The sequence below is a fragment of the Artibeus jamaicensis genome, unplaced genomic scaffold (genome assembly GCF_021234435.1).
Source record: "Artibeus jamaicensis isolate MK-2021 breed Jamaican fruit bat unplaced genomic scaffold, CSHL_Jam_final contig_685, whole genome shotgun sequence".
Classification (NCBI taxonomy): Eukaryota; Metazoa; Chordata; class Mammalia; order Chiroptera; family Phyllostomidae; genus Artibeus; species Artibeus jamaicensis.
This window is the reverse complement of record NW_026521924.1, coordinates 18,828,676-18,853,572: the sequence shown is the minus strand read 5'-3', so window position 1 is coordinate 18,853,572 and position 24,897 is coordinate 18,828,676. Positions and strand designations below refer to the sequence as shown.

The window sequence follows — 24,897 nt, the reverse complement described above, 5'->3', positions numbered from 1 at the left end:
GAGGCCAGGCTGCCAACCAAAGCAATTGACTGAGAGTCAGGCACCTCCCTAAATTTGACCCAGCAATGCTGAGACTCAGTTTTGAACCTTGTGTTTGAACTATGTGGGAAGAAGTCTTGCATCTTCTGGACAGGCATCTTATCTCCTGTACGGGAGAGCCCTATAAGAATGTGGGAGCAACCCAGAGGAAGCAGAGCTGAGAAACAGTGAGAGAAATTGGGTCCTAGTCACAGGGTCTGAGCCCCTGGATCCAGCCAATCCTGAAGCTATTCCCTCTGAACTTTACAGTTATAAGCCAATAAATTTCATTTTTGTCCAGACCAGTTGGGGCTGGGTTGTCTGTCACTTGTGCTTAAAAAGTACCTGAATGATACAAACAAAAACAGGGCCTGTCCATATCTCACCATTCAAAGGAAAGCCCTGTGAAGGATGTGATGGCTTTCCTTCCACATGCTTCTTTTGGCAGGAGCACGCATCTATTTATGTACGTTTTTCCTAACAAAAAGGAGACTGTACAATATATACTGTTTTGTAACCTGCTATTTTTCCCTCAACAATGAGCCATGGACATGTTTCCATGTCAACAGTATAGATCTACGGCATTGTCTCCACAGCCTCTGGGAATGCCATTGTCTGGCTGGACCATCATTTATTTAACCATCTCTTGCTGATACATAGTTGGGCAGTTTCTAATTTATCACCGTTATCAAGAAAGTACAGTGAACTTATTTGTAAAATGTGTACGTTCACTCTTGCTGGATTATGTATGATTAAGATTCCATGATTCCAAGAGTGTAAATTCACCAGTGCAAGTTTCCTTGTCTAAGATGTAAGATTCTGTGTCTGCAAGCTAGTATTTGTCCTTCTGGGAAGGTTCGGTGGTTATCAAAAACAAGCAAACCTAGGGCCAGGGGGTTCCCTTAGCAGTTTCTCCCATGAGAGTGCTCGAGAGCATTTGGTGGGGAGGTAGCTGGGGCTCGGGGCTCAGGGCTTGGGGCTCAGGGAGTTGGGGCTGGTGCTGGCTGTGTACGCCCCGCTAAGCTGTCCACCTCCCTGGGCCTTATCCGCCAACTGGGTCCTACTCTCAGTAACTGAGAGGAGAGTGAGCCTGGGGACCAGTCAGCACTGACAGCCCAGGCAGCACATGATGGGCACAGAGCAGGCGTCACCTCTGGCAGTCACGGTGGTAACGGCAGCGATGTAGCACTGAGATTGGTCCATCCCTCTCCGTGCGTTAGCTCACTGAAGCCCCACAACCACCCCTGGCACTACTGTTCTTGTCTCTGTTTCACAGAAGGACAAACTCAGCCTCAGAGAGGGCAAGTGACTTGTCCAAGGTCACACAGCCAAGACGTGGTGGAGCTGAGGTGTGACCCAGACCTGCTGACGCCCCTGCCCACATCTTATTCTACTGGAGAACTGCTCCAGGCAGGACTGTGGAAGTCCTAAAATCCCCCATTTCCCTTCCCAAGTCCTAGCACTAAGGAAAGACTCTAAATCCAGAAAAGTATTAAGACAACAACACAGATCTCCCACGTCCACAGTCCCAGGACGGAACCACTGTGAACAGTTTTCAGAAACACACGCAGTTCTTACAAAAAATGATATCATGCTACCTATGCTGTTTTATAACCTCTTCTCTTTCAACTCTGGAACACAGTATGAAGTTCTTTCTGCAACAGGAAATGTAGATCCGTGGCCCCATTTCTGACAGCTGCGGCAGGTGCCACTGTACAGCTGCAGTGCATGAATTTAGTGCCCTGTGACAGGCGAGTGGGTTCCCAACTGTCCTATTATCAACAATGCTACAGGGAATACTTTCCAGCCTGCCTAGATCCCTGTCATTCTGCAGGTCCCAGCTCAATGCCACCTTCTTAGGGAAGCATCGTGAACCCTTTGTAACATCGCCATGCTGACTTCCATCACTGCACTGCTGGCGTCTCTGCATATTCAGTTCATTTGTTTCAGTGACTGAATAATACTGGTCTCTCCCCAAGGCCGTGTGCTCTGTGACGGGCACAGACTGGCAGGGACTAGCCCTCAACGAATGTCTTGGGAAGGCAGGAATGCTTCTGGGGCAGGTGCCCTGTCTGCAGAGCAGGTACCTCTGTTTCAGGGATTGGAGACACCCTCTGCCATGCCACCCTGCAGGCCCTGTCCCTAGAACCAGTTCAGGGACCCAGAGATCTGCCATAGAACTAGGTTCCAGTCACAGGCTGCTTGGAGCTTCCACGCCAAGTGCCTGCCTTCCTGGGCCTTCACATACACAGGAGACCCACAGGGCGCTGGGGCCAGGAGAGCTGGTAGAACTCTCTACCATGTGCTGGCAGTGTGGCCTGGGGCCAGTCATTTCTTCTTTTGAGGGCTTAGTCCCCTCATCTGTAAAATGGGGCCAATTCCACCCATTGGTTGGTACCTCACAGGGTTGTTCGGAAGATTAAGGAAGATAATGAATGTGCTTAGCACATAGTAGGTCCTCAGGAAATGGCAGGGCAGGCCCACAAGCAGTTAGTTCAGAGGTTAGGTCTCACCCTGCCTCACCTGGATGTCCTTTTTTTATCTTAAATGACTCCTAGTTATGTCCTGGCCCCCTCTCCTGGCCTGTCCCTTGGCATGACGCATCCCAACACTTCAATACCTGTTGAATGGCTAAACGCTCTGCTCTGACCCCTTGTCATACCCTCAACGCCTCATCTGCTGCCTGTGGCCACAGACAGCTGCCTGGCTTCCTGAGCCTTAAAAATGCGAGAGGCACCGGCACATGCCTGAGCAGTGGATGGAGGAACCCTGCCCCTTGGAGGGACTTCCTGGCCCCCGATCTTCAAACAGGGCTGGTGGTGCCGGCCTGAGTCAGCCAGCCTGGTTTCTCATCCCAGTCCCTGCTCCTGAGCGCTCTCTGGCCATGTGACAAGTAACTTTACCTCCCTGAGCCTCCCTTTCCTCCTCCGTGAAATGGGGAGAACAATAGAATCCGTGAGGATTCAGTGAGATAAACTAAAACATTTAGCAAGAGCCTGGCATTTAGATAAGTGCTCCATAAACATTAACTATTATTGTTACAATTGCTTTTTAGCTTTTTTACTGTGAAGTATAAGTACATCAAATGGGGCTGTTTACTGAGTGAATTATCAGGAAACAAACAGCTGTGGAACCGCCACGTGGGTCGGTGGGCAGAGCAGCACCGGCCCCTCGGAAACCCTCCCGAAACCCTTCCCAATCCTTACAGCCTGTTTGCTTACGAAGATGATCCATTTTTACCTTTTCTACTGCTATTATTACTACTATTACTGATAACAACAAGCAAATAAAACCCATAAAACTGTGGCTACTCTGCCCCAACTAAGCCAGGCTCCCAGCACCCTGGCTACCTCTGTCCTGGGCACGGAGACTCCCCAGCCGATTTCCCCACTTGGGCTCCGCTGTTCTTTAAATAACCAGCTTGTTAGCAAAATAGCAGCAGTAACACCTCCCTCGCTGCCGCCCAGGCCTCCATCTTTCCTCACAATGCTGACGGCTGCTCCCCCCGCTCGTGCCAAGGAATCCCGTTCTCGTCACTGGGCCACACGTGCCAGGCGCTGCCAGCTCTACTGTGCTGTCGGTGGCCACGATCCCACCCCGCTGGCTGTGCCTGGCCTGGGGGCCGAGGGTGGCTCTGAACGGCACCAGTTTTCAGGAAGGGCCGAGGTGTTGAGGGCTGAGCCCTCTCCCCAGGCCCGTGCCTCGGTCCTCCCATCAACCTCCCACAGCGTCACCAGGAGTTTAGCTGAGATGATGAAGAAGAGGACGCACTTAGTGGAATGCCAGGCACGTAATATACAATTGCTCAAGAAATGCTCGAAGTTATTCAGGCGGCTCCTATTACATATCTAGTCCCTGGCGGGGACACGCGGGAACTAGGGCACAACCAGGCGAAGGTGCGAAGGATTAAGTCCCACAGAAACCTGTGGCTCTCAGGCTGAGACGTCCTCATCACTTCTTTTCCTGCAACAGCTTCTCAGCCAAATGCGACTGCTGTCTGCAGTCCCTACAACAAGCCAGGAGACAGATTAGGGGCACCAGGCAGGGGGCAGCTGATTAAAAGGGCCCTTTTCATGGTTATTAATAAGAAGGCTGGCACCACACGAGAGTACAGCTCCCTGTTCTTGAAGAAGCACTTCTACTTACATTATCTACAGTGAATTTCACGGGGTTTTAAATTATCCTATAGTATTTGCATATGATACATATTTACAAGACTTTTCCCTTCTCAGAACCATCCCAGCAGGGAGGCTGGGCAGCTGTTGGCAGAGGAGAGAATGGAGACCAGAGGGGCAGGCCGCCCTGCTGAAGGCCTGGGCTGACCGCACGCTCTCTGGGGTCAGCAGCTAAAAGGCCATTGGGCTCAGGGATCCTGATGATGTCTAGGTGGAGGGAGGTGACAGAGTCTTCTCCACTCTCCCTTTTTCCTTCCTTCTATAACTATTTACTACACATCCACTATACACCAGGCACTTGCCAGCTGCTGGCTGTCCAGTGGGGGGAAGAAGCGGTTATTTCTCACCCTTGGGGAGCAGAGGCCACATGAACAGGGGGATCGTGAACAACTGTCCCATGTAGTGTTGGGTGGTGGCCAGGTGACCGTGGGCAAGCCCCTTAACTCATTTGAGCCTCAGCACCCTCATCTGTGAACCAGGCTAGCCATGTCTCTGCAGCCCAGGAGGTGGTGGTAGGATGAGACGCAGGGACGTACGTGGCGAGTGTCAGGCGCTGTGCTGGCCCTGAGAGGGGTATGTTCTTGGGATCATCGCTTCGGGAAAGGTGACAGGCCAGGTTTGGGGCGGAGGGGGCGGGGCGGGCTGCAGGTCCTCAGACGGGCGGTCAGAGAGGCTGCGGCCCTGCACCTCCTCCCGTGCTGGGGTCAGTCCACGCGGGAACGGGAGGAATGTGGGCAGAGCAGGCTGAAGGGGCAGACACCACACGGCTCCCCGAGATTCAGGAACTCTGATGGCCTCACCTCAGCCCCAGCACAGCTCACCCCTCCCCTTCCCTTCCTGCACCCTTGTCACCGGCTGTCCCAGCCCCTTGGGTGTGGCACGGGCTGGCCTTTGAGGGAGACAGAGCTGGGCTCACTGTGCATCCTCAGGCGGCTTCCCTCTGAAAAAAGGAAGCCATCCCCATGCCCGGCTGTCGGGATGCTGGGAGGACCGGGTAAGGTAAGCAGTTAAACTATAAGTTGAGCTCAGACACATAAAAGCTCTCACTGAGGTCCCTTCGCCAGCATGTTGGTGTCCGTGGGTGGGGGAGCTGGGCATTCCCCAGCTGTGCGGACGAGTGGGCGCTGAGCAGCCCAGATTCTGTGTGCCCAGGCCAGCAGACGCCGTTACTTACCAACCAGGGAGCTACGTGCAGAGGGAAAACAGGAACCAGTCGGGAACCAGCGGGCGTCACCTCAGGAGTGGGCACTGGACCTAGGGCTGGCACACACATCCCTCCGGGCCCTCAATCAGAGGAGCTGGCAGCAACCAGTGTGGGTCAGGGGCCCTCCGGTGCCGGCAGTGACGAGGTTTGGACCACCAGGCGCCTGGCAGAAGGGAAGGCACCAGTGCCTGCGGAAATGGGGGAGAATGTCCATTAGGAAGTGCCTGGAATAATCTCTCCACCCTGAGACCCCTGGCCTTGCCCTGGGAACCCTGAGGAGGAAGACCATGCAGCAATCACACAAATCCAAGTGTACAACCCTACATTCTTCTAAGCATTTCAGCCTCCCGGCTCATGGGGGCCCCACATTGTTTTCCAGAGGCATATGTGCATGTCATGCATATTTATGATGCCTTTCCCACCACCCACAGAATCCCCACAGCAGCCTAGAAGCTGGGTTTTCAAAGCCTTTGATCTCCCCTGTCTTGCTTTGCCCTCACCTTCCCTGAATAGGGGCAGTCAGGAAAGCCACACAGTCCTGAGACGAATCCCAGCTCAGCCGCTCACTCACGGAAGGATGGCAGTCCTGTTCTCAGCCTCAGTTTCCTCACTTGTCAAATGGTATTAAGAGTGCCTTCTCTGAGGCACTTCTGGTCAAGGTGGAGGGACAGGTAAACATGCTTTACTTCCTCACACAACCACAGAGAGAATTATAAGTATATCTGAAAACAAACAACAACCAGAACTGTCAGAAAATCAAGCTGTAGGGAAGTGTGACAACCAAGGACTTAAAGAAGCCACGTTCATTTAGACAGGTGCCTTTTACAGGGAGTCAAAGCAGTCCTACCTAATACACAGAAACAAACACAGGGAGGCTGTCAAACTGAGGAGACAAAGAAACATGGTCCAAATGAAAGAACACAACAAAACTCTAGAAAAAGAACTAAATGAAACAGAGATTACCAACCTATCAGATGCAGAGTTCAAACCACTGGCGATCAGGATACTCAAAGAACTCACTGAGTATGGCAACAACATAAGGGAAGAAATGAAGTTTGTGATAAGTGAAATAAAAAAATCTACAGGGAACCAACAGTGGAGAGGATGAGGCCAAGAATCAATAATTTGGAACACAAGGAAGGAAAAAGCATTCAATCAGAACAGCAGAAGAAAAAAGAATTTAAAAAAAATGAGAAGAGGCTTAGGAACCTCTGGGACAACGTTAAATGTACCAACAACCAAACATAGGAGTGCCAGAAGAAGAGGAATGGCAAGAAGTTGAAACCTTATTTGAAAAAATAATAAAAGAAAACTTCTCTAATTGGGTGAAGGAAATAGACAAGTCCAGGAAGCTCAGAGAATCCCAATTAAGTTGGACCCAAAGAGGCTCACGCCAAGACACATCATAATTAAAATGCCAATGGTTAAAGACAAAGAGAGAATCTTAAAAGCTGCAAAAGAAAAGGATAGAGGTACTTAAAAAGGATTGCCCACAAGACCACCAGCTGATTTCCCCGAAAGAAACTTTGCAGGCAAGAAGGGACTGGCAAGAAGTAGTCAAAGTGATGAAAAGCAAGGACCTACAACCTAGATTACTCTGTCTGGCAAAGCTATAATTTAGAATGGAAGGGCAGATAATGTGCTTCCCAGACAAGGTACAGCTAAAGAAGGTCACCATCACCAAGCCATTATTATATGAAATGTTAAAGGGACTTATTAAAAAAAAAAGAAGAAGATCAAAACCGTGAACATTAAAAGGGCAACAAATTCACAGCTATGGACAACTGAATCTGAAAAAACAAACTAAGAAAACAAATAGAACAGGAACATAATAAATATAGAGATCATTTGGAGGGTTATCAGCTGGGAGTGGGAAGGGGGAGAATGGGGGGAAAGGTGAAGGGATTAAAAAGTGTGACTGGTAGGTACAGAATAGACGGGGTGGGGGGGTGTCAAGGGCAGTACAGGAAATGGAGAGGCCAAAGAACTTACATGCATGACCCATGGACAGGAACTAAGGGGGGTACTGTGTGGAGGGGGGCAAAGAGGGGAAAACTGGGACAACTGTAATAGCACAGCCAATAAAATGTATTAAAAAAAGAGCGCCTCCTCTGGGGGCTACTGTGAGGATTAAAAAGATAAAGCAGGCAGCATACCTGGCTCTGTCCCTGTCCCCTGCACTCAGAGCTGCATTACAACACCCCCCTGTCACCTCCCACATAACACATCTTGTGCAAGAGGCAAAGAGAAGCCAGGTGTCCCTTGCCACCCACCTACCCTGAACAGGTGCCACCGCGCCTGCTTGGATCTTTAAATCAGCAGGAACCCAGCCCTCCCAGGAGAAGAAAAGGGCTCCTCCATTCCACACCCCCTTCCCAGGAGCCTCTTAGCTGCCTTGGAGGCCTCAGTGGAGACCCCTCGCCCTCCACCCTCTCATTCTACAGGTGGAGAAACTGAGACCCAATGGAAACAAATTCTGTGGGTGCACAGAACACAAGAGGTGGGGCTGGGATCTGAACTCAGGTTTCTTTCTACGTCTCAGCCTGGGAGGGGAAGTACAGGGGTCAGTTCACGGGAGGAATGTGCAGAAAGGGGCCACTGGCGGTGGGGCAGGGTCACCCCAGGGCCCTGGAAAGCCCTTACATGCCTAAGCTCTCTACATCCACTCCCAGTCTGTGCCAAGCCCATAACAGGCTAGGCCAAATTCCCTTCATCCCACAGCCCTACAATGTTACCCCTGTTTTTCAAAGAAAGAAACAGGCTCAGGGGGTTTCAGGAGTTCCCCACGGGCACACGCACCGAGGAAGAGGCAGAGCATCTCATTTCAAGACCCAGCACTTAACCCCCTGTGCCTCCTCCAGAGGAAAAATCACCAACCGAACCCTGGCTGGTGTGGCTCAGTGGACTCAGTGCCAGCCTGCAAACCGAAAGGTTGCCAATTCGATTCCCAGTCGGGGCACACGCCTGGGTTGCAGGCCAGGCCTCCAGCTGGGGGGTATGTGAGAGGCAACTGGGGGCCTGAGTGATGTTTCTCTCCCTCTCTTTCTCCTTCCCATCCCCTGTCTCTAAAAATAAATAAATAAACTTTTTTTTTTAAAGAAAGAAAATCACCAACCAAGACAAACAGGCATAACCATCTGGTTGAAAAATGTTTAAGTAGCAGGAGAAAAAAAATACCAAACACCAAAAAAAAAAAATCTGAATTAGTGGACATGAATTCTTAAAGATGTAGAAAAGATTTCAAGATGCACCATGGGGCGTGGAAATTACCAAGACATGAAAATCCGGGGCTTGGGGGGATGCGTTCCTGAATAGGCTGTCACTTTTAGCAAAAAAATCAGCCAGAGCCCAAAGGTGAAGGAAAAGAGGTGGCAGCGGAGGGAGGCATTCTGTGCAGGGCAGTGGGACAGTAGCCCTGATCTGAGGGTCCCAAGAGCTGTCTTGGAGTCCCCCTACTTCCTTGCTGAGGGACCAGAGCGAGTCTCCTCTTGCAACCCCACTTTGTAACAGGTGGGAGAAGCAGCAGACAGTCTCTTAGGTCCCTGCCAGCGTTTAGATTCCGGGACTTCCAATGGACGAACCTCGAGAACATTATAGGACGTGAAAGAAGCCACGGAAGACCACGGAATGTATGATTCACTTCTAGGAACTCTCCAGAACAGGTGATTCTGGAGGGACAGAAAGTGGATGAGTGGTTGCCAGTGGGGGGACCGGGAGCGGGTGAGAGCTCAGATGTTTGTGGTTTACTTTTGGGATAATGAAAATGTTTAAAAATGGATCATGGTGATGGATACACAACTCTGTGAATATACTAAAAAGCACTGAATTGTACACTTCAAAAGAATGCATTGTCTGGTAAATGAATTCTGTCTCATAAAAGCAGTTACAACAACCCAATGCTAAAAAAAATAAAGATTTGATTTCCGAATGGGTAGCTGTTCTCTAGGCATCTGTGGTCCTCTCAGGGTTCTTCCGCTATGGCCCAGGGAGTATTTCCCAAGAAGCCCCAGACCTTCTATCCCAGAGGCCTTTGCACTTCACATTTACCTCCTCCAGGAAGCCCTCACTGACCTCCCAGCTAGGTCGGGTCTCTGCTTCCTGGATCCTGGGGTCCATCTGTTTCTCCTTCTGGCCACTTATTGAGCTCACGTGAGGAAGTCATTTCTATGATTACTGGTTGACCCTGCTTCCTTCATCAGACTGGGAGGGATCGTCATCCGTGGTCATCATTGTCAACACCAAGTACAGTCAGTGCCTGGCACACAGTAGGTGCTCCAGAAACAGTTGCCGATTGAAGGAATGAATGGAAGTTCCAAACCCTGTGATGCACACTTGGCTTCCGGCCCTGGCTCCACCACACTCTGGCCAGGTGACACGGGGCAAGTCATGTAACCTGAGAGTCTCGATGCCTACTTCCGAGAGGAGCCAGGAGATTGAAAGGGATAATGGACACGGAGAGTACTCTGTGAGGTGGCTCCTCCCACAGCTGCCCCCGCCCTGGTGGATGCAACCCCTCTCCTCCCATCACTCAGGCCCAAGCCCTGGAGTCATCCTTGACGCCTCCCTTTCCCTCACCCTCCGCATCCAAGCCGTCAGCAACTCCTACCGCGTCCACCTTCACACTGTATCGAGAAGTTGATGCGCCACCTGCACTGCTGCTGCCACTGAGGACTGAGCCATCATTATCTCTCGCCTGGATTAGTCATGCCCTCTCTCGTCTCTGCTTCTGCTTCGCTCCTGACACAGAAACCGCAGGAAGCAGGTTAAAACTCAAGCCAGATCCTGTCCCTCTGCTCTTAAACCTCCACGGCCTCACCTCACCTCGGGTAAAAGCTGACGGCCCTGCATGCATGGCAGGAACCACCTACAGACACCGCCTCCGAGTCTCCCCTTTACTCTCGGCTGCCTCCCTTTGCCCCCGCTACATGGGCCTTGGTGCCAATCCTTAAATATACCAGCCGTGCTCCTGCCCCGAGGCCTCTGCCCTTGCTCCTTCTCCGCGTGGAATGTTGGTGCCCAGATGTCCGTGGGCCTTACTCCCTCCCTGCCTTCTGATCTTTGCTGAGACCTGACCTTGTCAACCAGAGGCAGTTCAGCACAGTGGTTAACACTCTTCGCTGAAGAGCATGGGCTTGTGGTAAAATCCAGGCTCTGCCAGTTACACAGCTGGGTGACCTTGGGAAAGTTTTTAGCTTCTCTGGGACTCAGTTGCTCATTTCTGAAAGGGGAGTAATTCCTCATATGGCTGTTGTGAAGCCTAAATGACTCCACGTCAGCTGATCCCACCCATCCTCTGCACCTAACGTTCCCAGGGCCTGTCCCTCCCTGCCGTATTGTTCTCCTTGGCACCTGCCACTATACAACAGGATATGCAAATGAGTAATCTACCCTGATTACTGCCTGCCCCTCCCACTGAAATGTCAGCCCCACGAGGCAGAGAGTTTCGTCTCTTCGGTGGAATGGCCAGATTCCCAGTGCCTAGCGCAGCACCTGGCCTGGGGAGGTGCTCCTCGGAGACTTTGCTCAACAAATATTTTCACTGCGGAATAAATTGTTATTGACTAAGTGTCATTCCCCTCCTTCCTGTCATCGACATTTTCTCCTCCAGCCCAGCTGGAGTTCCAGGTCCATGTAGCCAAGTTCCTGCTGCCAGTTCGGCCCGCCACTCTGTGGACACCTCACACGCTACATGTCCAGGGCCCAGTCTGGGACCTTCTCTGGGGGCCTTGCCCGATTGCATCACTGCCTAACCTGGTACCTGGCACCAGCTCCCTCTTCAGTAACCCAGAGGCTCCCATGCCCCTTCCTCCTGCTCCCTCACCCCCTCCTGTGTAAAAACCCAAGACCATGTCCTACATTTTTAACCTTCCTAAACATCTCTCAGATCTCCTTCCTTTTATCCCCAGAGTCGCCCCACCCCGTCCCCATCAGCACTGTCTCTTGTTCAGACTACTGCACGGGCCTCCTCCCCGGGCCCCCTGCTGCCTCCCGCGGTCTATTTTCTATGCAGCAGCCAGGAGGATCTTTTCAAAACACATGTGGAGCAAATGAAAACCTCGCTCCACAAGCTTGAAAAGTCAAAATCCCCATTACTCAAAAAACAAACCAACCAGAGCTTTTCAAAAGACTTCGACTCAGGGCTCCTCAAATAATAAGCAGCTTCCCCAGGTAAAATGATATTATCGGTTGTGCAAAAATTTAATTTACAAAAATGGGTCTACCTTTAAACTCAAAAATGGGTCTACCTTTAAACTCAGTAAATATTTGTGAAGTTGAATTGAAGTGAAAAGGTAGTTTTTAAAACCAGCGTTTATGGGGTTTTCTCACGGCTCATACACTGGGGGCTTTTTGCACCTCCACATCTCGGTCACTCCTCTCAGCAGAGGAGGCAGGTGGCAGTGACTCTGGTTTTCAGATGCAGCAACTGAGGCCCAGAGAGGGAGGTGACTTGTCCAACTTAATGCAGCTCCCAAATTCCCCCGAGTCCTCCCAGACTCTGGGACTGGGGCCACAGGGTGCCAGCTGGGACGGATTGACAAGCGGAGCCTCGAGTTCTCCAGCTGACTGCTGCGGCACCAAGGGCCTCAGAGCCCATGGACAAAACCTGCTCCTTTCCTGCCCCCTGCCTCTGGCTATACAGTTTCACTGCTCAGGGTAACTGCTCCCCAGGCTGATCTCAGCCTCCAGCACCGAGACTCCTGCCCGCATCGGCTCAGCACTGGCTGCCTGATGCACCAGCTGCAACAATTTGACGATGTTCCTGACGGGGCAGCGCCCTCGCCTCTTGTGCTGTGTTCTCTCCAGATCTTCTGCCTTAGGGCCTGTGGTTCCTCTGCCTCCTCCTACGGCTGGTCCTCCAGCCCTCTGTCCTGAGTCCATGTGGATCCTCCAGGTCTCTCTGTGCAGCCCAGCCTCACGCCTGAACCCAGGCGAGGCTCAACACCCTGCTGCCTCCCAGGTCTCCCTCCGTGAGCCTCTCATGCCCCTGCGTCTACAATGGAGCTCATCACCTTCTCCTCCATACTGCCCCTCACTGATGTGTCTTAAGCCACAGTTTATCTCCATGCCCACTGCCCTGTGCTCAGTTCAGGCCTCATCCCTCCTGGGCATTTGAGCACAAGCCACACATCTTCCCACATGCCACCCACAACGCCCACACACCAGCCACCCACCTGCTTTCCCAGCCATCCACCAACTACCTACTCACCCAGACTCACCATTCACTCCCTCCTTCTTCTACCCTCCAGTCCGCCACCCACAATTTACTGAGGCCTCTCCAAGGTGCCAAGCCTCATGATGGACATTATGACACGAAAATGACTTAGACCTAGTCCTTGTCCTCAAGAGGCTCACGCTGGAGCTGGGTATTTATTTATTTAGATTTTTTTATTTTGTTTTTTAGAGAGAGGGTAAAGGATGGAGAAAGGGAGAGAAACATCGATTGGTTGCCTCTTATACTCTCCCATCTGGGGACCTGGCCTGCAACCCAGGCATGTGCCCTGACTGGGAATCAAACCAGCGACCTTTCAGTTTGCAGGCCAGTGCTCAACCCACTGAGCCACACCAGCCAAGGCTGGAACTAGGCTTTGAAGGGTGAATAGGAATCTGTGGAGGGTGGAGGGGAGGTAAGGGCGGGCATCCAGGTTGAGGGATGAACAAGGGCATGGAGACAGCAAGGAAACACCTGGGTGTCTGAGGGACTGGACCAGATGGGTATAACAGAGGTGAGGGTTTAAGGGCGAACTGAGGCCAACTCTGCAGAGGCCTTCAGGACAGGTGAGGATGGACTTCGGACTTTATCTAAAGTGTGGGCCCTGGTGGGCTCCAGCTCCACCACCTTGTAGCTGTGTGGCCCTGAACGAATGACCTCAGTGCTCCTTGATGTAAAATGGGAATAATAATGTACCTATTACAAAGGGTGACATGAACTAATGCATGTACATATCATGTCTCAGCACAGTGCCTGGTGTGTAGAAAATGCTCAGTAAAGGTAGTTGCTGTTAGTCCTCATATTATTATTAGTTAATATTCTCTAGTCAGCTAGTAGACAGCAGAGAGTTTTGGGGTTGGCCAAAAAGTCTGTTTAGTTTTTTTTCCATAAAATAAAAGACGCACTTTTAATTTTCACCAATAACTTCATTGATTTGGATATTTTTAATGTGTCGGCTATCTCCCACTATTGGCTTCTAGAGGGTAGAGGCCAGGGGTGCTGCTAAACATCTTCCAATGCATAGACAGCCCCACAGCAAAGAAATATTTGGCCAAGATGTCGACAGTACCAAGAAACTTTGCAAACCACATTTGACACATTTGATCAGTCACAGCACCTTCCTCATACACTGTGAAAATCTTTTTCTGCGTTTCAGTTCTATTTTTACCTTTCTTGAAGTAATAAAGCATAATATGCCAAAAATGTTGTATATTTTTCTTCCATCCTCAATATTAAAATGGCTGCACAAAAATTCACCATTTTGATAAGTTTTTTTTTAACGCACACACATATGACAGCTATCACAATACAATCTAACAAAATTGTTCCGAACGAAGTTCAAGACAACTAAGTACCACGAGAGCCATCGTACGGAGAAAATGAATCGAACTTTCTGGACAACCCAATTAATTCATAAACTGCGTGCCAATCTGGACTGCAAAGCCCCTGCCCAGCATTTGGGCTGAGTAAGTACTCTGGACCATTGGGGCAGCACCCCAGACCGGCCCTCAGGGCCCGGATGAACTCGCCACGCCCTGCCCCTAGTTTTGAGGAGTAAAGGGCATCTGAGCCCCGAGTTTCAAGACCTTTCTGACTCGGGCAGCCTGTCTGCTCTCTCTGACACTCTGGGGACACCACCCTGTGAATAACAGCAGCTCCTCTCACAGGACACCAAGAAGCTCTCGACACAGGTTTGTCCTCTAACCCTCGCAGCTCTGTGCCCGTGTACAGTCACCCATTCTGCAGATGACAACACTGAGCCCCAGGAAGAAGATGGTATTTCCTTTGCTTCAGGCTGCACAATAAGAAAACGGAAGAGCAGGGATTCAAACCCTGGCTGGTCAGACTCCAGGGTCCCAGCTCTCTCCCCCAAATTACCAGGGCCCAAGATAGCACGCGGACGTGGATTTTTAAGTCCTGAGGAGTGCTGTCCATGAAGACTCTGAGCAAGGACGGAAATGCTCTCATGTGTATCGTCCAATTGTGGTCATGAGCCACATGTGGCTACTGAGCACCCGAAATGTGCCTAGCGTGACTGAAGGCCTGAATTTTAAATGAAATGAAATTTAAATAGCCACATGTGGCTTGTGGCTACTCTATTAGAGAGCAGTAAGACCAGACAGCTTTTAACATTCTCAATCCAGAGACCACACTTCCAAATGCTCACGCTTTTTGAGCCATGACTCACAAAACCTTTTGCCATTTTGTGGAAAGATTTCAACCATGTACCACCTGGTCCTTGCTTTGATAAACAGAGGCTATCCAGCGCCCACGAGTTAATTGCTTTTTTACAATTCAAGGTCATTCAAGAACGAGCTGCCAAACTGCTCTGCACCAGGCTCCGAGCCAGATGTGGAAGGCTGATGTGCTTGTCCCTCACCCCAAGGAGCTCAGTCTGGTGGGGGGAATGTCCTACATTAGGGTCTGTGGCAGCGAGTGGGCGCCAGTCTGGGAAGCTGGGGGTGGACAGGGTGGGCAGCTCAGCAGGGGGAGTCCAGGATGGCCACACAGAGGAGGAGACATTGACACGGTGCCACAGAACTTCACAGTGTGCAGGCCCTTTCATAGCTGCTGTCTCATTTGCCTGTCAAGACAGCCCTGTGACGGGGTTTGGACGCAGCCTGGTCTCAGGTTTTCTGTGCACTGGACTCACACAAGCACACGCTCCTGGAATGGCGGTGCGGGCCGCAGCTCTGAGCCGACACCCCCACACTGGGTGAGGGCAGAGCCGGCTTGGCCTCCGAGGCCAGGGATCCCCTGGGTCCACCCACACCCGCTTCTTGGGAAGGTTTACCCAGGACCCAGCCAGCTGGTGCCCAAATTTGTTTCATTCGAGAACTTGGAAATCAGATGTTCCCCAGATCCTCCAAAGAGCCAGTCTTGTAAATCTCTAAACCTTCTACAGTTCTGACAGGACCCAGCAGCCCCCTTACTGGCCATCTGGCCTCCTCTCAGCTGGCCCTCTGATTTCCGGAGGCCACGGAAGATCTTCATTTAATGACATGTCCCCATAATCCCTTCATTTCTATTCCGCACTCTCGGGGCCACTGCAGCGGCCCACTTTCACCTGCCCTACTTTTCCTTTCTCTGAATCCTCCGAGCCCTGCTCGGTCCACTTTGTCATTCTTGGAAGGCATTTCTCTGCACTTCCTGAAGGCACTCCTGCCTGGGGGCCCAGGAAGCTCCAGCCCTTCCATCTCCCCGTTAGCATCATCGAGCCCTCCCTTGCCAAAGTCTGGAGCCCCTCTGATTCCTTACAGTGGCTTTGGAGCAGAAGGCAGGGAGCCCCTAGTCTGTGCCCCACAAACTAACATTTCTTGAGCCCCTACTCTGTGAACACCCCAAGTCAGGCTACATGGAAGGCAAGAAGAATTATTCAGTGGGGGTGGCAAATATATAAACAGACACGGCAGCTCAAGGTGATGGAAGCTGCCCTGGAGGGAAGCCCAGGGCCCCACGGGAGCCCCGAGCAGTCTGGGGAATTAGGTATCAGAAAGGAGGGGAGGCTCTGGCTGGGCCTTGCAGGATGCACAGGAGTCCACTGGGTGGACAGAGTGGGGAAGGTCACTGGAGCAGAGAAGAGGGACACAGTGTACCATGTTTGGGGAACTGCGAGGAATTCTACGCAGGTGGAGAGCTGGCCTGTGGGCTCTGGGGGCGAGGGGGTGGGGGAGAAGGGGAGACAGGGCTGGAACCGCAGGTGGGGGCTCCATCCTGAGGGTCCTGCAAGTCCCTCCATGGAGTGTGGCATTCACCTTGGGAGCAGTGGGGAGACAAGGGCTTAGTCAAGTTTGAGTCAGAGAAAGATTACAAGCAGCTTTGGGGGCAGCCTAGCAATGGCGCTGTGGTCCAGGTGAGAGCTGACAGCAGGCTACGGACGCAGGGGCACTGGGGCGGGGGGTAGGGGGACATCAGGTTCAGGACTCGGGGCTGATTAGATGTGGAGGATGAGATAAAGGCAGGCAAAGGCGACTCCCAGGTTCCTGGGAGATACGGTGAATACAGTAGCCCCCCTCATCCTTAGGGGTACATGCCAAAACCCTCAGTGGGTGCCTGAGACCACGGGCGGTACCAAACCCTACATATATGTGTTTTTTCCTATACATAATACGTACCTATGATAAAAGTTAATTTGTAAATTAGGCATATTACAGGTTAACGATAACTCATAATACAATAAAGGAATTATTACAATATTCTATAATACAAGTTATGTGAATGTGGTCTCTTTTTCAAAACATCCTATTGTACTGTACTCACTTTTTCATTTAAAGGAGGCGCTTTACAGCTTCCCTTTGGCACGTCCGAATCGCCAGCCTCGCTACTGTGCTTCGGGCCATTGTTGAGTGAAGTAGGGGCCACTCTGACGGGAGCACTGAGATCCTGGGACAGCTGACTGGTGACCGAGACGGCTACTAAGTGACTGGCAGACGGGCCGTGGACACAGTGTGGGGATGCCAGACCAAGGGAAGATTCAGGACCCGGGTGGGACAGAGCGGGACAGCATGAGGTCTCATTGTGCAACTTGGAACTTACGAACTGTTATTTCTGGAATTTTTCATTTACCATTTTCTGTGGTTGGCCATGGGTAACAAACTACAGAAAGCAACACTGTGGATAGGGGAGGGGAGGACTAAAGTACCAACCTTCCGGCAAACTTTTTCTTAAAGGACCAGTGGTAAGTATTTTAGGCTGCGGGCCATTCAGTGCTCCAAAGTTGCCAGAGAAATACATAAGTGGATGGGTGGGGCTGTGTTCCAACAAATTTTTTATAAGAACAGGCAGGCCATGGCCATTGTCCTCTGATCCCTGGGCTGTCACCAATAAGAAGAAGAAATGCATCTTAAGCTGGCTATAACAATAAAATGAATCGATTAACCTATAACCGAAAAAAATCCAGAATTTTTTTGGACTTCAGGCACAGTTCAATCAGGGTGTCAGCTCTGTTTTGCTGTTTTCTCATCCCAGCCCTTCTCCACATCAGCTCCATCCTAACTCTGGCTTCCTGCATGCACACAAAGTGGCTGCAGCTGTTCCAGGCAAAGAACACCATCAGGGCATGAGGAAGGGCATCTCTTCCTAAGAGTCACTCTGATTGGACTTGCTTATGTCACATGCTTCTCCAAGAACCAATCATCACGCCTGGGAATGGAACACTGATTAGCTTAACCGGGGTCACACGCTCAATCCCTGAGTAGGGGAAGAAGAGTCAGTTTCCTGGGACCACATGGCTCCCCAGTGGAAGTCAGGGTTCAGTAGGATGGTGGAAACAAGGGAGGAATGCAAGACAAACAAAAGCACATGTCCCCGTGAAGACCTGTATGTGGATGTTTACAGCAGCATTATCCATAATAGCCCCAAATCCAAATGCCTAGTGAACAGATAAACAAAATGTTCTACCATCTCCATAAAATTCAGCACCAGGAGAGTGAAGTGCTGATACATACAGTGACATAGATGAACAGAAAAAGTAATTGCTGAGCAGAAGAAGCTAGACACAAAGACTACATGTTGTATGTTTCCACATATACACACTTTCTAGAGAAGGCAAATCAGACCAGTGGCTGTCTAGAGCCTGGGACGTGAGCGAAGACTGACTACAAATGCGCACGAGGAAACTTTTGGATTGCAGTGTCGGTTGTACAACTGTATAAATTGATTAAAACTCAAATGAATACTTAAAATAAGTGAACTTTCTGATGTGTAAACTATATCCCAAGAAAGCTGTTATTTAGAAAGGGGTCAAGGGAAAGCTGAGGCATAGCCATCAGGGTCCATGCAGAGGACAATGGTGCCCCTCACTAGGCAGGGGACAGAGTGGCAGGGACAGGCCTGGGTGGGAATGCTGGGATCACTTTGGACATGCTGAGTAAGATGCTTCTGGTACATAAGTAATGCCATGCGTGAGAGCTCTGGGGAAAAGCCAAGGATGGAGCTGGCTGTTCGGGAACCGTGGGTGTTCACCAGGATGTTGAAGCAGTGGCAGATGACGAGTCCCGGAGAGGGCGTGGTCTGAGAAGAAAAGGCAGCCAGGACAATACCCCGGGGAAAGAGAAACACTTAAGGGAATGACGGAGGAGGAGAAGCCAGCAAAGTCAGTGAGATGGAGCTGCCAGAAAGGCGGGGACTACCAGTGGTCCAGCAAGTTGTTGGGGCAGGGAGGGGTGGTCAGGGGCCTGTACCACCACCCAGAGCCTGGGGGAGGTGAGGACTGAGATAAACCAAGGAGGTCCTGGTGGCCTTGGGGAAAACAAGGACCACAGAGGGATGGGGTGAGATGCAGGTTGCAGTGTGTGAGGAGTAACTGAAGTCAGTGCGCATAACCCACCCCTGAGCAGCTCAGCTGGGAAGAGAAGGAGGGAGTGGGGCAGCTGCGGGCAGCGGAAACAAAAGGCAGAAGCAGTGGGTTCAGGAGTAAGCGGAGGCGGTGGGCACGGTCTACACTCTGGGTTGGTGTAGCTGGGAAGGGAAGGAGACTCCGCAGTGCAGTGCGGGGGCAGATGCAGGCACTCCCAGCTCTGTCACATGCTCCTGGAACCTCCTGGAACCAGGCCGCCTCCCTGAAGCCAGTGCTGCCACGCCCCAGTGAGCTCCTACTCACACTGGGGAGACCGTTCTTGCAGGGGCTAGCTCTGACCTGCCCCGGGGCCGCCCACCAACTAGGAGAGTGGTGGCTGCATCGCAAGGTCCCGGCACCCAGGGCCAGGCTGGGCAGAGAGAAGGAGACATCACATGGAGCACAGAGGGTGATCCCAGTCTCCCGGGCACTGGACTTCTGGCCTTTTCTCCAGACACAGTCCAGGGGTCCAGGCCCTCTGAGACAGATCCTATGTGTGCTTCGAGTGATCTCTCTGAGAGCAGCATCGGGTAGGTGGAAATGCTCTTGGCATGACCTTCACTTACGCTCTGGGCATCTCCTCCTCCCACTGGATGACCCAGATGCAACTGGCACCTGTCAAGGGCCGCCTGTTGGTCCAGTTCTGCAAAGAGCGTCCAGTTTGCTCCTCCCCACAGCCCCAACATACTGTCATCATTACATCCATTTGCCTGATAAGGAGACTGAGACTCAGAGAGATTGAGCAGCTCACCTAGGGTCACACAGCAAGTAAGTGGCAGAAGTACGGGTTCAGAACCCAGGTCAGCCTGCCTCAAGAGCTTTCTCCCTTTTCCCTACTGAACCTTGACAAAGGGTGTGGAAAACAAAAGAAGAAGGCAGGAGGAGTCGGGCTGGGGAGGACAGAGCCCTGAATGGCAAAGCAGTGGTCCCAGGTTCGAGCTTCAGCTCCTGTGGTCAGGGCAAGTCTCTCCCACACAAGGCCTCAGTTTCCCCAGCTGTATAATGAGCTCTTAGGCCCCTCATCACTGCCATGTGCTGAGTCCTGTGACCGGGGCTTACTGGAGACACTCTGCCCTCTATGGTGGAAATGCAGCGAAAGGCGTGGTTGGAGGGAGGCAGAAGGGACCTCCTCTATCCAGCCGGGCTCTGGAGGAGCTGCACCTGGGAAATACAGCCAAGCCAAGCTCAGGTGCTGGCTCAGCTGCTTTGCTGGGACAAAGGCCCAGCTTGAGGTCACCGTGACCCCTGCAGGAGCCACCCCTTCTCAGTCACCCCAGCAGAAGGTGCCGTGGGACAGAATGGTAGCATGGGGACCCACATGGGTCCCTCCTCTCAGCCACAGCTGCCCTGTCTGCAAACCCCTCCAGGAAAGCAGCTCAGGTCTGAGCTCACCAGGACCCCCGCCCGCCCCCTCCCTAGCTTCCACACCTGCAGGTCCCCAGAGCCTCCAGGGAGAGGACTAAAGGATGACCCATAGGAGTCAGAACCAGATCTTCCAAAAGGAACCAGAGGCCGGGGTGGGGGGGCACCCGGCAAGTCCACCCAACAGCCGTGGGGAGCCAGCGTGGAACTGGGGCCTCCTGACTCCCCGGCTCATTTCTGCGGCCCCTTCCACTAGAGTTTATGACAGAAAAGGTTTTATTCTTCTTTATGTCTTTATGTTATATTATGTCATATTTATAACTGAGACCTACATTCTGATACTCAGTTCACCATGCATATTTCCAGTCACCCAAACATGTGCCCTGAAGTGACCACGAGGGCCCCTGGCTCAGGTGACCTCATCCAGGTCTAAGACTAACTCTCTCTCCGTCTTTTCTCCTTGCTCCACTCTCCCTCCCTCCCAGTCTCCTTCTCCACAGTTAGTCCACCTGGAAATCCTGCTGTTAGACCTTCAAAATGTCTCTAAAATCCAACCAGCCCTCGCCACTCCACCCCGCCTCCGGGTCCAGCCATTGCCGGCTCTCTCCCAAACCAGAGCAGTGCCTCCCCCTGGCCTCCCCACCTCTGCCCTTGATCCCTTCAGCCTGGTTTCCACGCAGCAGCCAGAGGATCCTGTTGAGATGCAAGTCTCTGCTCAAAGCCCTGCGAGACTCTCATCTCTCCTGGAGCAAGGGCCCCACAGAGTCTGCACCAGGCGCCCCTCGGACCTCACCTCTCAGCTCTCTCCCCACCAAGCCCTCTGTCCCCTCCACACCGGATTCCCAGCTGTTCTTTAGTCATAACCACTCCCTCCACAGGCCCTTTGCACCTGCTGTCCCTGGATTATCCTTATGGCTCCTGCGCTCATTTCCTTGAGGTCTCTGTCAAATGTCACCTCCTCAGAGAGGCTGTCTTGGACCTGGACCCAGACCCCCAGCTGCCCTTGACCTCACTCTCTACCCCATCCCCTTGTCCTGCTTTGCAGCATGCATCACTACCTGACATTGAACTACATCGTACCTCCTGGCTGGTTCCGACAAGCCCTATCCCTAAAGCAAGCCCAGGCGGGAAGATACTTTTCCACAGCCCCCAGCCCAGTGACTGGGCCATAGTAGGTGCTCAATAAATATTTGTTGAGTAAATGAAAGAATGAGACCCAGCACCTCCCCTATTGTCTCGTAGGGGGTCTGCCATTTACAGCATCATCATGACGACATGCCAGGTCCGGCCAACCAGCTAATCCCAGTGGCAGTAGCAGGTGCGACTCACCCCTCTGTGCCAGGCACTGGGTCTCCCCAGTTTTGTGAACTCTTCTATTGTCCCCATTTTACAGACAGAAAACTGGAAGCTCAGAGAGGTGAAATGACTTGCCTGGGGTCAGACAGCCAGCATGAGCCAGAGTTGGGATTAAAACTTCCATCTGTTGGGCCCCCAGAACCACCCCTGCCATTCTAGCTGCCCGGCCTGGTATCTGACCCTCAGGCCTTCAGGGCTCCTGAGTCAGGAACTCATGTGCTGACAAGCAGGGTAGGGTCGTCGGGTGGCGGGAACAGTGCCCCCACCCCGCCCCCACTCACTCAGGACCAGCCTCTGGGGGCAGCAGAGGCCTCAGAGCAAAGGAGGAGGAGTCGGGCAGTGAGTGTGTTCTCCTCTGGCCTCTGCAAGGGGAAGACAGCAACCCTCAGCACACATCACCTGCCTGCCATGTGCTAGGAAGCACTCACTGCACACCTACTGTGTGCAAAAGCCTGTGCTGAGGCTTGTGGAAACAAAGGGGTATCACCTGCTGGTACAGTGAACAAGCCCCTTGTTAGCCATTGTGCCACGTGATTCTCCCCCACAGAAACAACAGGTGAGGAACATCAGGCCCACTTACAGACCAGGAAAGTGAGGTGCACAGTTCTCAACAGGCACCTGCAAATCCAGGTTTCCGAGAGAGCTGAATTCTGAGTCTCAGGAAGGTCACTGGGGCAGCTGCGAGGCAGGGGGAGGGAATGTCCCTAGGGCCAGGAGGGTGGGTGATATTGAAGGAGGTCACCCTGCCAGGAGGGGCTGTGACCCAGGTACTTGCTCCACCTCCTGCAGCCCCCTGAGGTACTTGCTCATCTACTGCTTCCTTTGTGCCCCAACATCCACAAGGGGACTGTCTCGCCAGCACACAGGAACTGGTGTCAGGAGCATGGTGGGGCCAGACAGGCCCAAGGCCAAGCTGAGTGAGGGGACTAACCGGCCTTGGCACATGCCAGCCTCTTGTCTCCCTGCAGAGAACACTTTCCTGTCCCCAGGCATCTTCTCTAGGGACACATCTAGGGAAATCAAGCAGCTACCTAGGATCCACAGGCTGAAACTGTGGCAACTGTGAGATGCTGGGGCCCTCGCCTGCTTGGGAGCCCATGGGGATGAGGGGCTGGTGCAAGCACCGCTGTGCCGGGTGGGGCTGTTCCTCCAGGAGCAGGAATGTGAGGCTGCGGTGGGGAGGTTGTCAGTGTGGGGAAGGCAGCCCATCTCCTGGGGATGCTGCGTTCCCAGAATTACCTTAGGGAATTCAGCTTTCCAAGAAATAGCTGTTATTTATTGATGCAATGCCCACATAAACTTCGTCATCCAAACCGGGACACTTATAAAGCCAAAGGGAAGCTGTTAATAATTACTCCAGAACTGACCTGGGAAAATCATGACATGTGGGCACATTATTTAATGAACACCTACTATGTGCCACGCTAACCATTGTCCCCTTTTATCCTCACAGTGAGCCATGGAAAGGTGCCGTGGTCGCCCTGGCTCTCCCTGGCCCATCACACCTGAGCTTCCACCACTGGCGCCCCTGCCTTCAGTTACGTTCTGAAAGCCCCTGTTACAACACACCTCCCCACCCCCAGGTCCCCATCTCCACCAAGTCACCCCATTTTGGGACACTGTGATGTCAGCAAAGATTCATTTCATGAGAACAGATTTCAAGGTCAGGGTATGAAAGGTTTTAAGAGGAGAGAGGTGGGTAGGAAAGCACTGGGGAGGGAGATGATGGGGGTCTGGAAGTGGAGCGAATGGGTCCTAGGGCCTTCAAGCGACAGAAGGGAAACAGAGGAAGGAAGGGCCTCGTATAAGACGTACCACCTGAGGCCCCTGGCGGTCCAGATGAACCTCACCTACTTCTCTGCACGCGCCATCTACTCGCTCAGCCCACACCGCACACCGGGCACAGCCTGTTTTTCCTGCCTCCGCCACTCTGTGCGTGCTGCTCCCCCATCCACGATGCCATCTGTTAGTCTCAGTGGGGTAACACGCTCCCCACTCTTCAAGGTTTGGCTGGAACACTAGTGCTTCCTGGAGGCCTTCCTCCTGGGGTTCATCCTCCCCTCCCCTGGGCCCGGCACCTGCGGAGCGGCGAGGCCCAAGATCCTGCTGAGGGTGAACAGGGCTGCCCCACCAGTTCACTAGCCCATCACCGAACTCCACAAGGCAGCCATGGCTCCAGCTACTGATGACAAGCCTGGGCACCCATAACGACGCAGACCCTGCACTCTGCCCACAGAGGGTTGGAGCCCAGGGGTCTTGTGGGGCCAGGAATCTGGATCATCCAGTCCCTCCAAGGGGTTCCAATGTGCGCTAAAGTTCAAGGCCCTCGACAAGTCAGGAGAGTAAATATCCACTGGAACGAAAAACTGGTGACAAGCTCAGGAGGCGGCTGCCTCTGATGTCCTGAAGGAAAAGCCCGTGCTGATGTGTGGCCCTGCTCTTTCATCCACCGTTAATCAAGCGCCCGTCCACCGGTGACAAAGACAGCAGCTTGACACTGGCTTGCACTCACCACTCAGACACAGTGCTTGTGCCACCTGAGCCAATAACAAGCCTATGAAACAGGTGCCATAATTCTCTCCATTTCACAGATGAAGAAACTGAGCCTCAGAGGGGACACGTGACCTACTTGAGGTCTCAGAGCCAGTAAGTGACCGAGCTGGGACTTGAAACCAGGATAACTGGCCTCAGAGCCCACACTCTGACCACCGAGCCCTGGGATACGCACCAGCATTGGGACCTGGCCGGGAACCCACAGTCCTGGCCCTGTTCATCTCCCAGCAGGGAAGAGATAAAACACACAAAGAACACATACGTTCACGTTATGGCACATGTGAGGAAAGAAATGATTTCTCCAGAAGGCAAGTGCAGAGGGTTCCTGTTGCAGGTCTCCCTGAGGATGGTCCCTTTGACTCAGTTTTCTCATCTATATAATGGAGCAATAGAGCAGTTGATCCTTGGGAACCTTCCAGCTCGTACATCCCAGGAATGCAGTCTTCCTTTCTCTGAGCCTCAGTTTCCCCATCTGTACAATGGGCTGGAAGGAGAGCCGAGCAAGTGGTGACCCTAGGCCCCTTCAAACTCAGCCCCTAGGCTTCCCCAGGCCAAGTCAGCCTGGGGTTCCTGCAGCCAACACTTTAGGAGTGCCTCTTCCACTGTTGCCATGGTGACAATGGTATGTGGTGATGCTGGGACCCAGATGTGGTGCCTTGGCTCCTTTCCTCCCACGAGCAAG

The 24,897-nt window shown here is 52.4% G+C and overlaps 1 protein-coding gene across 2 annotated transcripts in view; it reads right to left on the bottom strand.

Moving 5' to 3' along the window:
* Positions 1-24,897, bottom strand: part of DLGAP4 (DLG associated protein 4) — a 193,228-nt gene that overhangs the window by 127,826 nt on the left and 40,505 nt on the right. For both annotated transcript variants that reach the window (XM_053671034.1, XM_037164697.2), the window contains exon 2: positions 5,368-5,585. The gene's annotated coding sequence lies outside the window, so the exon portion shown is untranslated. The remainder of the gene's footprint in view (positions 1-5,367; positions 5,586-24,897) is intronic.